The sequence below is a fragment of the Staurois parvus genome, unplaced genomic scaffold (assembly GCF_062004578.1).
Source record: "Staurois parvus isolate SC_StPar_1 unplaced genomic scaffold, SC_StPar_1.0 ptg000719l, whole genome shotgun sequence".
Classification (NCBI taxonomy): domain Eukaryota; kingdom Metazoa; phylum Chordata; class Amphibia; order Anura; family Ranidae; genus Staurois; species Staurois parvus.
The window spans coordinates 10,469,053-10,481,159 of record NW_028318515.1 but is presented as its reverse complement, the minus strand read 5'-3'; the positions used below and the strand labels follow the sequence as shown (position 1 = coordinate 10,481,159).

The following is a 12,107-nucleotide window of genomic DNA, read 5'->3' as shown; positions in this document are numbered from 1 at the left end:
TAAATATTCCACGGTTAACTATTAGTGCGTTTGTAACAAAGTGGAAGCAACTGAGAACAACAGCAACTCAGCCACAAAGTGGAAGGTCACGTAAAATGACAGAGTGGGGTCTGCACATGCTGAAGCGCACAGTGCGCACAAGTCACCAACTGTCTGCAGAGTCAATAGCTACAGACCTAAAAACTTTGTGTAGCCATCGTGTGGAATTGGGGATTAGAAAAACAACAGTACAGAGATTCATGAAATGGGATTCCATGGCCGAGCAGCTACATCCAATCCATACATCACCAAGTGCAATGCAAAGAATCGGATGCAGTGGTGTAAAGCACACCTCCAATGGACTCTAGAGCAGTAGAGACGTGTTCTATGGAAAGAAGAATCATGCTTCTCTGTCTGGCAATCCAATGGACGTGTCTGGTTTTGGCGGTAACCAGGAGAACGGTACTTGCCTGACTGCATTGTGCCAAGTGTAAAGTTTGGTGGAGGGGTGATAATGATGTAGGGTTGTTTTTCAGGAGTTGGGCTTGGCCCCTTAGTTCCAATGAAGGAAACTCTTAAAGCGACAGCATACCAATATATTTTGGACAATTTCATGCTCCCAACTTTGTGGGAACAGTTTGGGGATGGCCCCTTCCTGTTCCAATATGACGGCACACCAGTGCACAAAGCAAGGTCCATAAAGATATGGATGAGTGAGATTGGGGTGGAGGAATTTGACTGTCCTGACCTCAACCTGATAAAACTTCTTTGGGAGGAGTTAGAGCAGAGCCTGCGAGCCACGTCTTCTTGTCCAACATCAGTGCCTGACCCCACAAATGCACTTCTGGAAGAATGGTCAAACATTCCCAGACACTCATAAACCCTGTGGACAGCCTTACCAGAAGAGCTGAAGATGTTGTAGCTGCAAAGGGTGAGCCAACTCAGTATTGAACCGTACGGAGTAAGACTGGGATGCCATTAAAGTTCATGAGCGTGTAAAGGCAGGCATCACATTACTTTTGGCAATATAGTGTATTGTAGGGACCATCTATTTCTATTAAAGCAGTAATAAAACAAAAAAGTAATATATTGCAGCTTGCCAATCATTAGATGTGGTGTTTACATTGATTTTTTTTTTTTAGGTTTTTGTCCCTCTGCTTCCACCTGGTGATCTGGCCAGTAACACACCTGTGATAGAGTGCCTACACTCTGTATGGAGGAGCAACCATGACACCTTTGGAACGAAGCATTGCCAGCCTGAGGAAAGGAGTGTTAGATGCATTAACAAATTTAGGTGTCCGTTTATGAACCAGCGGTAAATGATCGCTGCTCAGTTCTCCAGCATTCTCGGAGAACACAGTTCTCCTGTGAATGCTTTTTATGAAGCGGTGTAGATCAGTTCTCCAAACGAAGAGAGAACGGTATACAAACGCTGGAAAACGGCTGATTTTACTATAATCGCGCAAGATTACAGAAATAGACCAGTTTACTAAACAGAGGTAAATTATCTCTGCTTAGTTTGCGGTTCCTCAGATTCTTCAGCTCTGGGCTGGAGAATCTGGAGGGAGAACACAGATCTCCAGTGAAGGGCTGAACATGTTCTCCGCTGATCTCCTGAGTGTCATAAACTGTGAATGACCAGAGAGTAGCTGAGATCCTCAGAATCGCAGCTATTCTCTGTGTCATAAACGGACACCTTAGATACAAAACTGAAGCTAAACTCCACTTAGTACTTTATAAGTGGTTACAGCAACATTTTTTTTCCTTCTGGAAATAAAGGTTTACAAGAATAAATAAAAGTTGATATTAAGTTTCTCATCAGTGGTATATTTCAACACTCTTACTGCTACATCTGCAGAATTTGTTCTGCTGAAAAACATCAGATTTACTGGCTAGATCATCAACTGAAAGATAAAGAAAGCCCCCCCAAAAAAACAAATGCAGCCATCACATCTAAGGAATGGTAAGCCATAATACAATACGTTTGCTTTTGAGTTTAAAATTGTTTTAAAATCACCTGCGGATAGTTGCTGGAATGCATGCAGTCAAGGCAAAAGTAAGAACACAGCATGTAAATCTGACTGTTTCCACATTTTGACAGGCAAACATTAGGTATTCAAACAATGCCCACAGATAGAAAAAGATATTCTTAAAATAAAAAAAAAGACACATAAATGTAACACGGTGTATTTACAGTCAGGTCCATAAATATTGGGACATCGACACAATTCTAACATTTTTGGCTCTATACACCACCACAATGGATTTGAAATGAAACGAACAAGATGTGCTTTAACTGCAGAATTTCAGCTTTAATTTGAGGGTATTTACATCCAAATAAGGTGAACGGTGTAGGAATTACAACAGTTTGCATATGTGCCTCCCACTTGTTAAGGGACCAAAAGTAATGGGACAATTGGCTTCTCAGCTGTTCCATGGCCAGGTGTGTGTTATTCCCTCATTATCCCAAATACAATGAGCAGATAAAAGGTCCAGAGTTCATTTCAAGTGTGCTATTTGCATTTGGAATCTGTTGCTGTCAACTCTCAAGATGAGATCCAAAGAGCTGTCACTATCAGTAAAGCAAGCCATCATTAGGCTGAAAAAGAAAACAAACCCATCAGAGAGATAGCAAAAACATTAGGCATGGCCAAAACAACTGTTTGGAACATTCTTTAAAAGAAGGAACGCACCGGTGAGCTCAGCAACACCAAAAGACCCGGAAGACCATGGAAAACAACTGTGGTGGATGGCCGAAGAATTCTTCCCTTGGTGGATGACCGAAGAAAACACCCTTCACAACAGTTGGCCAGATCAAGAACCCTCTCCAGGAGGTAGGTGTATGTGTGTCAAAATCAACAATCAAGAGAAGACTTCGCCAGAGTGAATACAAAGGGTTCACCACAAGATGTAAACCATTGGTGAGCCTCAAAAACAGGAAGGCCAGATTAGAGTTTGCCAAGCGAGATGTAAAAAAGCCTTCACAGTTCTGGAACAACATCCTATGGACAGAAGAGACCAAGATCAACTTGTACCAGAGTGATGGGAAGAGAAGAATACAGAGAAGGAAAGGAACTGCTCATGATCCTAAGCATACCACCTCATCAGTGAAGCATGGTGGTGGTAGTGTCATGGCGTGGGCATGTATGGCTTCCAATGGAACTGGTTCTCTTGTATTTATTGATGATGTGTCTGCTGACAAAAGCAGCAGGATTAATTCTGAAGTGTTTCGGGCAATATTATCTGCTCATATTCAGCCAAATGCTTCAGAACTCATTGGACGCCGCTTCACAGTGCAGATGGACAATGGCCCAAAGCATACGGCAAAAGAAACCAAAGAGTTTTTTAAGGTAAAGAAGTGGAATGTTATGCAATGACTAAGTTAATCACCTGACCTGAATCCGATTGAGCATTCATTTCACTTGCTGAAGACAAAACTGAAGGGAAAATGCCCCAAGAACAAGCAGTAACTGAAGACAGTTGCAGTAGAGGCCTGGCAGAGCATCACCAGGGATGAAACCCAGCGTCTGGTGATGTCTATGCGTTCCAGACTTCAGGTTGTAATTGACTGCAAAGGATTTGCAATCAAGTATTAAAAAGTGAAAGTTTGATTTATGATTATTATTCTGTCCCATTACTTTTGGTCCCTTAACAAGTGGGAGGCACATATGCAAACTGTTGTAATTCCTACACCGTTCACCCGATTTAGATGTATATACCCTCAAATTAAAGCTGAAAGTCTGCAGTAAAAGAACATCTTGTTAATTTCATTTCAAATCCATTGTGGTGGTGTATAGAGCCAAAAATGTTAGAATTGTGTTGATGTTCCAATATTTATGGACCTGACTGTATTTTCAAAATGTATCTGTAAAAATTTTTTCTTGTAGTACATCACAGGACACATTAGTTAAAGCGCAAATCCAAGATTACTTACACTTTAAATGCATGTTATCGGCCAAATTGGACCAAAAAACAATTTCCTTTATTAACCGGTTGTCGACCAGCCACAGTATATATACTGCGGCAGGGCGGCACAGTTGCGCAAAATCACGTATATAAACGTGATTCGCATTCCCGATGTTTTTGCGGGGGGGGGGGGTTGCGCCCCCTCCGACCCGCGGGTATCACGATTCGATCCCCAAGGGATCAATCATTCGATTTCAGCCAGTGATGTCCGGCTGAAGTCAGATGATCGGTCCCTGTAATATTCTGTCCTGTGCTGACAATTACACAGGACAGGATATGATGTCAATCTTCTCTGCCTGGGCACATTCCGTCCCAGAGAGAGAAGACATACAAAAACGTGAGTACAAAGCACTACACTGAAAGTTAGAACACACCTGGCTCACATTTAACCCATTGATCGCCCCCCCAGTTAACCCTTCACTACCCTGTCACCAGTGTCATTATTTACAGAGTACAGATTTTTTACTGATCACTGTATTGGTGTCGCTGGCAACTTCCGATAGTGTTAGCGTCAGTTAGCGCCCCTCCCAGATAGCGTCAGATTGCCCGCTAGTACATCAGTAATCACATTTACCAGGAACACACTCACTTGCACACTAAACCTCCATTGCTAGTATAGTGTCTGATTGGATCAATATTTTTGATCAGATCAGCGCTATACCAGCGTTCACATTAGTATAGCGTCCCCAAAAACGCAGCGTTAGCGGGATCAGACCTGATCCCTGCGTTTAGCCCCTATCCCCCCCCCCCCTTCTGACAGTTAGCTCAGACGACGAGAAGAGGTCCCTGCTAAGATCAGGCATACCCGACCCCATTTCCAGGTTGCTTAGGTGGTACAAACGCATGATGACTCTCATATGCAGCAGAGTGCCAGTACTACTGCCGTGCTACGTTTTGGTGAAATGGCTAGCACCAAAGTATCACTTGGTAACGTGATGAGTCCCACAAGTGCAGTACAAGCTGTTGCAGTGCAGGGCACAAGTAGTGTCCCGCGGCCACCAAGAATTCGCACACAGGACTCTACAGCCCCTAGTATCCTTCCGAATGTGCTTGCAAATCCTGCAATCACAAATTCTGCAGCACCAGTACTTCCCCCATTCGCTGACCAAACTGGAATTCAGGTGGAAACAGCAAATTTAAATACTCCCCTTGATTTTTTTGGAGCTGTTTTTTTACAGATAATCTTTCTGCATTGATTGTGGATCAAAGCCATTTATATCCACGACAATTTATCACCAACCCAAATTCAAACCTTGCCAGACCATTCATATGGAAACCCATTACGGTTCCTGAATTTAAAGTTTTTTTGGGACTAACCCTCAACATGGGCATTACTAAAAAAAATGAATTGGGGTTGTATTGGTCCACAGACCCGATTCATCATATGCCCGTGTTCTCTGCTGCCATGGCCAGGCATAGATATGAGACGATATAGCGTTTTATGCACTTCAACGACAACACACTCAGTGGTCCCCGGGGTGACCCTGAATTTGACCGGCTCCACAAAATTCGGCCCCCTCGTAAATCACTTTAACCAAACATTTGCAGGTGTGTATACTCCCCAGCAAAACATCTGCGTTGATGAGTCCCTCATTAATTTTTCTGGCCGCCTTGCATTAAAACAGTTTATCCCCAGCAATCATTCCAGATATAGGGTCAAGGTGTATAGGACCTGTGAGAGGGCAACAGGCTATACATATAAGTTTCGGATTTACGAGGTAAAAGATAGTTATGTGGACTTATACGTGGACAATTTTTATTCAAGCGTGCCACTATTTAGACATTTGTACAATCTTGGAATTGGCACATGTGGCACTGTGTGACCTAATCGCCGGGGCTTCCCCCAACGGCTTGTAAATACCTGTCTTAGAAAGGGGAAAAAATCCTGCTTGAGAAACGAAGAATTGCTCGCAGTGAAGTGGAAGGACAAACGGGATGTTTTCTTCCTGTCTTCCATTCACGCAGCTACGACCATCCAAAATGCCATGGCAGCTGGAGTTGTTGAGTAGCCCCTCTGTGTCAACGATTATAACCTTAACATGGAAGGGGTGGACTTCAACGACCAGATGATTAAGCCGTACTTATTTTCCCGAAAAGCCAGACACTGGTACAAAAAAGTATCTGTTTATTTATTTCAATTGGCTTTATATAGCGCTTTTGTTCATTACAAAGCAACTGGACATAGTGGATCCTTCCTAAAATTCCAGGAAGAGATCATCACAGCCCTTTTGTATCCAGAAGGTGCTGTGGCCACAACCCCCGACACAGATGCAGTTAGCCGGCTGCATGAGAGGCATATTCCCAATGCCATTCCTGGTACCCCAACCCAAATGAATCCCAAAAAAAGATGTCGTGTCTGTAGCAGACATTGAATTAGGCGTGACAGCCGCTTTTTTTTGTCCCTCCTGTCCTTTGTATCAAGGACTGCTTCCGTCGCTACCATACACTAGTGGAGTATTAGTATAGGCTACAGCACGGCACAGTTCAGGGCACATTTACACAGGGTCTCGAAAAATGTTAGGTAGTCAGGAAACTGGCTATCGCATTTGGAAGGACCCTACCATCTGTTTTTAAAATGTTAAAGTTTGAAGAAAAAAAAAGAAGCTTAAAAAATAAAAAGTACAAATCCCAAAATTTTTAAAAAATTTTAAAAACCAAAAAGTTTGTTTTTTTGTTGTTATTTTTGTTATTCTACTTTTACTGTTTTATTATTACTATTTTATTGTTAACAATTGCTGTTTTCTTAGCAGGAATGCTTACAGCTGCAGCACGGACCTGTTTATTCTGACAGCAACAGGAAGTTGTTCTCAGAATATAGATAAATCAGGGTGGGCAGCGCTGTCGGATGAGATTTTTCATCCGCAGTTTAAAAAAAGAGCACATATGCCGAAGCATGGGGGTCTGGGGTGGCCAGTGGGTAGATGGCCCCTATGCTTCGGCATATATATTTTATATTTGTTGGCACATTTCATGTGTGTCCATCATTAGAACTGGGTAGATGCAGGGAGGTATTCTAATGGTGGGCATACCAAACACTTTTTCTAGCAGAGATTTCTTCTCTTTTTTTCCATTCAGCCCACAGGCTGCATAAATACCCCCACAAAAAAACAAAAGCATATACAATCAATAAGGACCAGCGGCGTACTGGTACATCACTGGACTTTGAATGGTTATACCAGGGTGATGCCTGCAGCAGCAGGCATCATCCTGGTATCATTTTTTCAGCCGGCGATGGGCTTTCATGTAAAAGCAATTCTAGTGGCTAATTAGCTGCAGGATTGCTTTTACAAGCAGCAGGAGAAAATGACCCCACCCCCCTTCCCCGCTGCCTTCCACGGCCTTCTCGGGCAGTACGGTGCCATCGAGGAAACCTGAGAATGAAGCCGATGTTTCTGCCAGCTGACCATAGAGCTGATTGGAGACCGGAAAGGTGCCAATCATCTATAGTCTAAGAAATCAGAAGCTACGAGAATTTCATCACTTCAGTTGTGCAGGAAATAAACAGCGCCATTTGTAAATTGGGAAAGCATCTGATCACACCGATCTTGGTGAGATTAGATAATGTAAGGGCAGAGGAGACATCTAGAGTATGATAAACCCCAGATTTCAATAAAAAAGAATATATGACAATGCTCATTGAAGTTATAGGGGATATTTAGCATTAAAAGTGATAAAAAAAAAATTAAAGGGACATCTGTGTTTGTGAGCTTTTAGCCTTTGTCAGTATGGAAACAGCGGTTACACCATGCATGTGAGGTATTGCCACGAACGTCAGATCAAGGGCAGTAATTTTAGCTCTATACCTCCTCTGTAAATCTAAAATGGTAGCTTGTAAAGGCTTTTAAAGCGTTGCCTATAGATATTAAAATATATGCAGTTTGTCGCCATTGCACAGGGCATGCACAGTTTTGTCATGTTTGGTATTTATTTACTCAGCATAGCATCCTCTTTTGTATTTTACCAAAATAATTGGCCAATATATTGTGTTTTTTGTGCATTAAAATTAAAAAAAGTGTACCGTATTTGCCGGCGTATAAGACGACTGGGCGTATAAGACGACCCCCCTACTTTTCCTGCTAAAATGCAGTGTTTGGGCTATACTCGCCGTATAAGACTACCCCTCTTCCAATGCACACCAGTGGGAGGAATAGTGCCCCATCATTGGTGTCAGTGGGAGGAATAGTGCCCCATCATTGGTGTCAGTGGGAGGAATAGTGCCCCATCATTGGTATCAGTGGGAGGAATAGTGCCCCATCATTGATGTCAGTGGGAGGAATAGTGCTCCATCATTGGTGTCAGTGGGAGGAATAGTGCCCCATCATTGGTATCAGTGGAAGGAATAGTGCCCCATCATTGGTATCAGTGGGAGGAATAGTGCCCCATCATTGGTATCAGTGGGAGGAACAGTGCCCCATCATTGGTATCAGTGGGAGGAACAGTGCCCCATCATTGGTATCAGTGGGAGGAATAGTGCCCCATCATTGGTATTAGTGGCAGGAATAGTGCCCTATCATTAGTATCAGTGGAGGAATAGTGCTCCATCATTGGTGTCAGTGGGAGGAATAGTGCCCCATCATTGGTATCAGTGGCAGGAATAGTGCCCCATCATTGGTATCAGTGGGAGGAATAGTGCCCCATCATTGGTATCAGTGGGGGGAATAGGTGCCCCATCACTGGTATCAGTGGCAGGAATGGTGCCCCATCATTGGTATCAGTGGGAGGAATAGTGCCCCATCATTGGTATCAGTGGGAGGAATAGTGCCCCATCATTGGTATCAGTGGGAGGAATAGTGCCCCATCATTGGTGTCAGTGGGAGGAATAGTGCCCCATCATTGGTGTCAGTGGGAGGAATAGTGCCCCATCATTGGTGTCAGTGAGGGGTGGAATAGTGCCCCATCATTGGTGTCAGTGGGGGGTGGAATAGTGCCCCATCGTTGGTGTCAGTGGGGGGGAGGAATAGTGCCCCATCATTGGTGTCAGTGGGAGGAATAGTGCCCCATCGTTGGTATCAGTGGGAGGAATAGTGCCCCATCATTGGTATCAGTGACACCAATGATGGGGCACTATTCCTCCCACTGAGACTTGCTGACCCTGTTCTCGTATGGTGCTGCTGCAGCCAGCATATGTGGTTGCAGCAGCACCTCTACACAGCACACTTACCTGCTGCTCCGGCACTCAATTTTCGCGGGGCCGCTCGGCTCCGTCCCCTCGCCGGTGATTGGCCGCCTGTGTGCCTTTCCTGAGCTACAGTTCTGGCGGCCAATCACCGGTGAGGAGGCGGAGCCGAGCAGCCGCACGAACATCCAGTGGCCGAACTGAAGGAGACGCCGCGCTTCCTGGACCGGATCGTCGTGGGACTGGATCCAGGTAAGAGACATCAGCCCCTGCAAACCCCTGTACTTAATGCCGCAGCCCCCCTAACATGTGTACCGGCGTATAAGACGACCCCCGACTTTTGAGAAGATTTTCAAGGGTCAAAAAGTCGTCTTATACGCCGGCAAATACGGTATATATATATTTTTTTTTAAATTGCGTTTGAAAAATCGCTGTGTGAGTACTATTTGAGATAAAAAATTGCAGGACACACCATTTTATTCACTACGGTGTCTGCTTTAAAATATGTTTGTGGGTTCAAATTAATTTCCTAGCAAAAATACTGATTTTTTTCATGTGAACAAAGTGTCAGAAAAGGCTTGGTCTTCAGGTGGTTAGAAGAGTGAGTGATGTGTGGCAAACTTCTAATGCTGGGCATAAAATGACCCCACCCCACAAAATGACCCCTTTCTGGAAATTAGACACCCCAAACTATTTGCTGAGAGGCATGTTGAATCAATAGAAGAATTTATTTTTTCACCACAAGTTGCTGGTAAATAAAAAAAAAAAAAAAATTTTTCCACAAAATTGTCATTTAAATAATTTATTGCTCACACGTGCCATGGGTATATGTGGAATTACTCCGCATATACCACATGTGAGACTTTTTGGCAATCTAGCAGTACAGGACCCCAAAATCCAATAAGCACCTTCAAGCTTTTAAAGGGCTTTATTTCCTCATTACACTTCCTGACTACCTATCACAGTTTCGGAGGCCCTGAAATGCCAGAATAAAACACCCCCCCCCCCCCCCCAAATGACCCATTTTTGGAAAGTAGACATCCCGAGGAATTTGATAAGAAGCATGGTGAGTATTTTGCAGATCTCGTTTGTTGCCACACGTTTTTGAAAAATGAAGAAAAAAAACCCAAAAACATATTTTTTATTTTCTTTTTTTAGATTTCAAAACCTTGTGAGAAAAAAATGAGATCTGCAAAATACTTACCATGCCTCTTTTTAAATTCCTTGGAGTGTCTACTTTCCAAAATTTAGTCATTTGGGGGGGGGGGGGGTGGTGTTATCCTGGCATTTCAGGGCCTCCAAAACTGTGATAGGTAGTGGGGAAGTGAAATGAAGAAGTTACGCACCTTCAAGCTTTCAAAGTGGTCATTGGATTTCAGGCTTCTGTATGTGGCTAGGCTCCCAAAAAGTCTCACACATGTGGTATCCTCATACTCAGCAGAAGTAGCAAGAATGTATTTTGGGGTGTATGTAATTCTACATATAACCATGGCTTCTGTGAGAAATATATCATTTAAATGACAACTTTGAGTAAAAACCAAAAAAGAAACAAAAAACTTTTTGTCATTTTCCAAAACCTGGGGGAAAAAAAAAAAATCTTTCATGGACTCAATATGCCTCTCGGCAGATAGCTTAGGGTCCAACAAACGGGTCATTTGGGGGTGATTGTGCTATCCTGGTATTTTAGCACCTCAAGAACTGTGATAGGCAGTCAGAAAGTAAAAACTGTGCACATTTCAAATTATCTATACCATAGTTTGTAGATGCTATAACTTTCACACAAAGCAATCAATATACACTTATTGGGATTTTTTTTACCAAAGATATGTAGCAGAATACATTGTGGCCTAAATTTATGACGAAATTTTAGGTTTTTTTTATATTTTTTATGTCAGAAATGAGAAAATGTTTTTTTTTCCCTCAAAATGTTTGTGGTTTTTTTGTTTATAGCGCAAAAAATAAAAAGCACACAGGTGATCAAATACCATCGAAAGAATGCTCTATTTGTGTGAAAGAAAGAACATACATTTTGTTAGGGTACAGCTTTGCATGACCGCACAATTGTCAGTTAAACTAATGCATAGCTGTATAGCAAAAATGGCATAAATTACTGTTTCTATACCTTAGTTTGTAGACACTATAATTTTCACACAAAGCAATCAATATGCACTCATTGGGATTTTTTTTTACCAAATACATTTTGGCCTAAGTTTATAACTTTGAGATTACTATATATTTTTTATAGCCTAAATTAACAAATATTGTTTTTTTTTTCAAAATTTTCGATCTCTTTTTGTTTATAGCGTGAAAAAAAAAAGACCGTGTGCTCACATACCACCGAAAGAAAGCTCCATTTGTGTGAAATTACAGTATCTATACCATAGTTTGTAGATACTATAACTTTCACACAAAGCAATCAATATACACTTATTGGGATTTGTTTTACCAAAAACATGTAGCAGAATACATTTTGGTTTAAGTTTATGACTAACTTTGAGTTTACTATATATTTTTTATAGTCGAAAGTAAAAAATATAGTTTTTTTTCGTGACTTTTTTGTTTATAGCGCAAAAAAAAAAAAAGCACAGGTGCTCAAATACCACCAAAAGAAAGCTCTATTTGTGTGAAAAAAAAAAAAAGGACATACATTTTTTTTATGTACAGCATTGCATGACTGCGCAATTATCAGTTGAAGTATTGCAGCGCCAAACTGCAAAAAAAGGTCTGGCCAGGAAGGGGGGTAAATCCTCAGGAGGACCAGTGGTTAAGCAGATGTGTCCGCAGGCAACACGGTATAAAAGATACATAGCTTCAGATTCATACAACATACACTGCAGTGTTTTACCAGACCTACGAGGTCTTCCTGTCTACTGCCTGAACACCACAATAATAAGTGCCCCCCCAAATAAAAACAAGTCCATGTTAGTATAATTTTTCTAATCAGATCTAATCTGATCGCTGCTAGCCAGGATCTCCTTTTCCCATAGTCACATTAGGTAATTGTAAATTTAGTGCTAAAAAGGCCTACAGGAATCAGAGCATGTCA

The 12,107-nt window shown here is 42.2% G+C and overlaps 1 protein-coding gene across 1 annotated transcript in view; it reads right to left on the bottom strand.

The window, feature by feature from the left end:
* PIWIL1 (piwi like RNA-mediated gene silencing 1) overlaps nucleotides 1-12,107 on the bottom strand; it is a 474,823-nt gene that overhangs the window by 281,502 nt on the left and 181,214 nt on the right. The gene's annotated exons all lie outside the window — the stretch shown is intronic.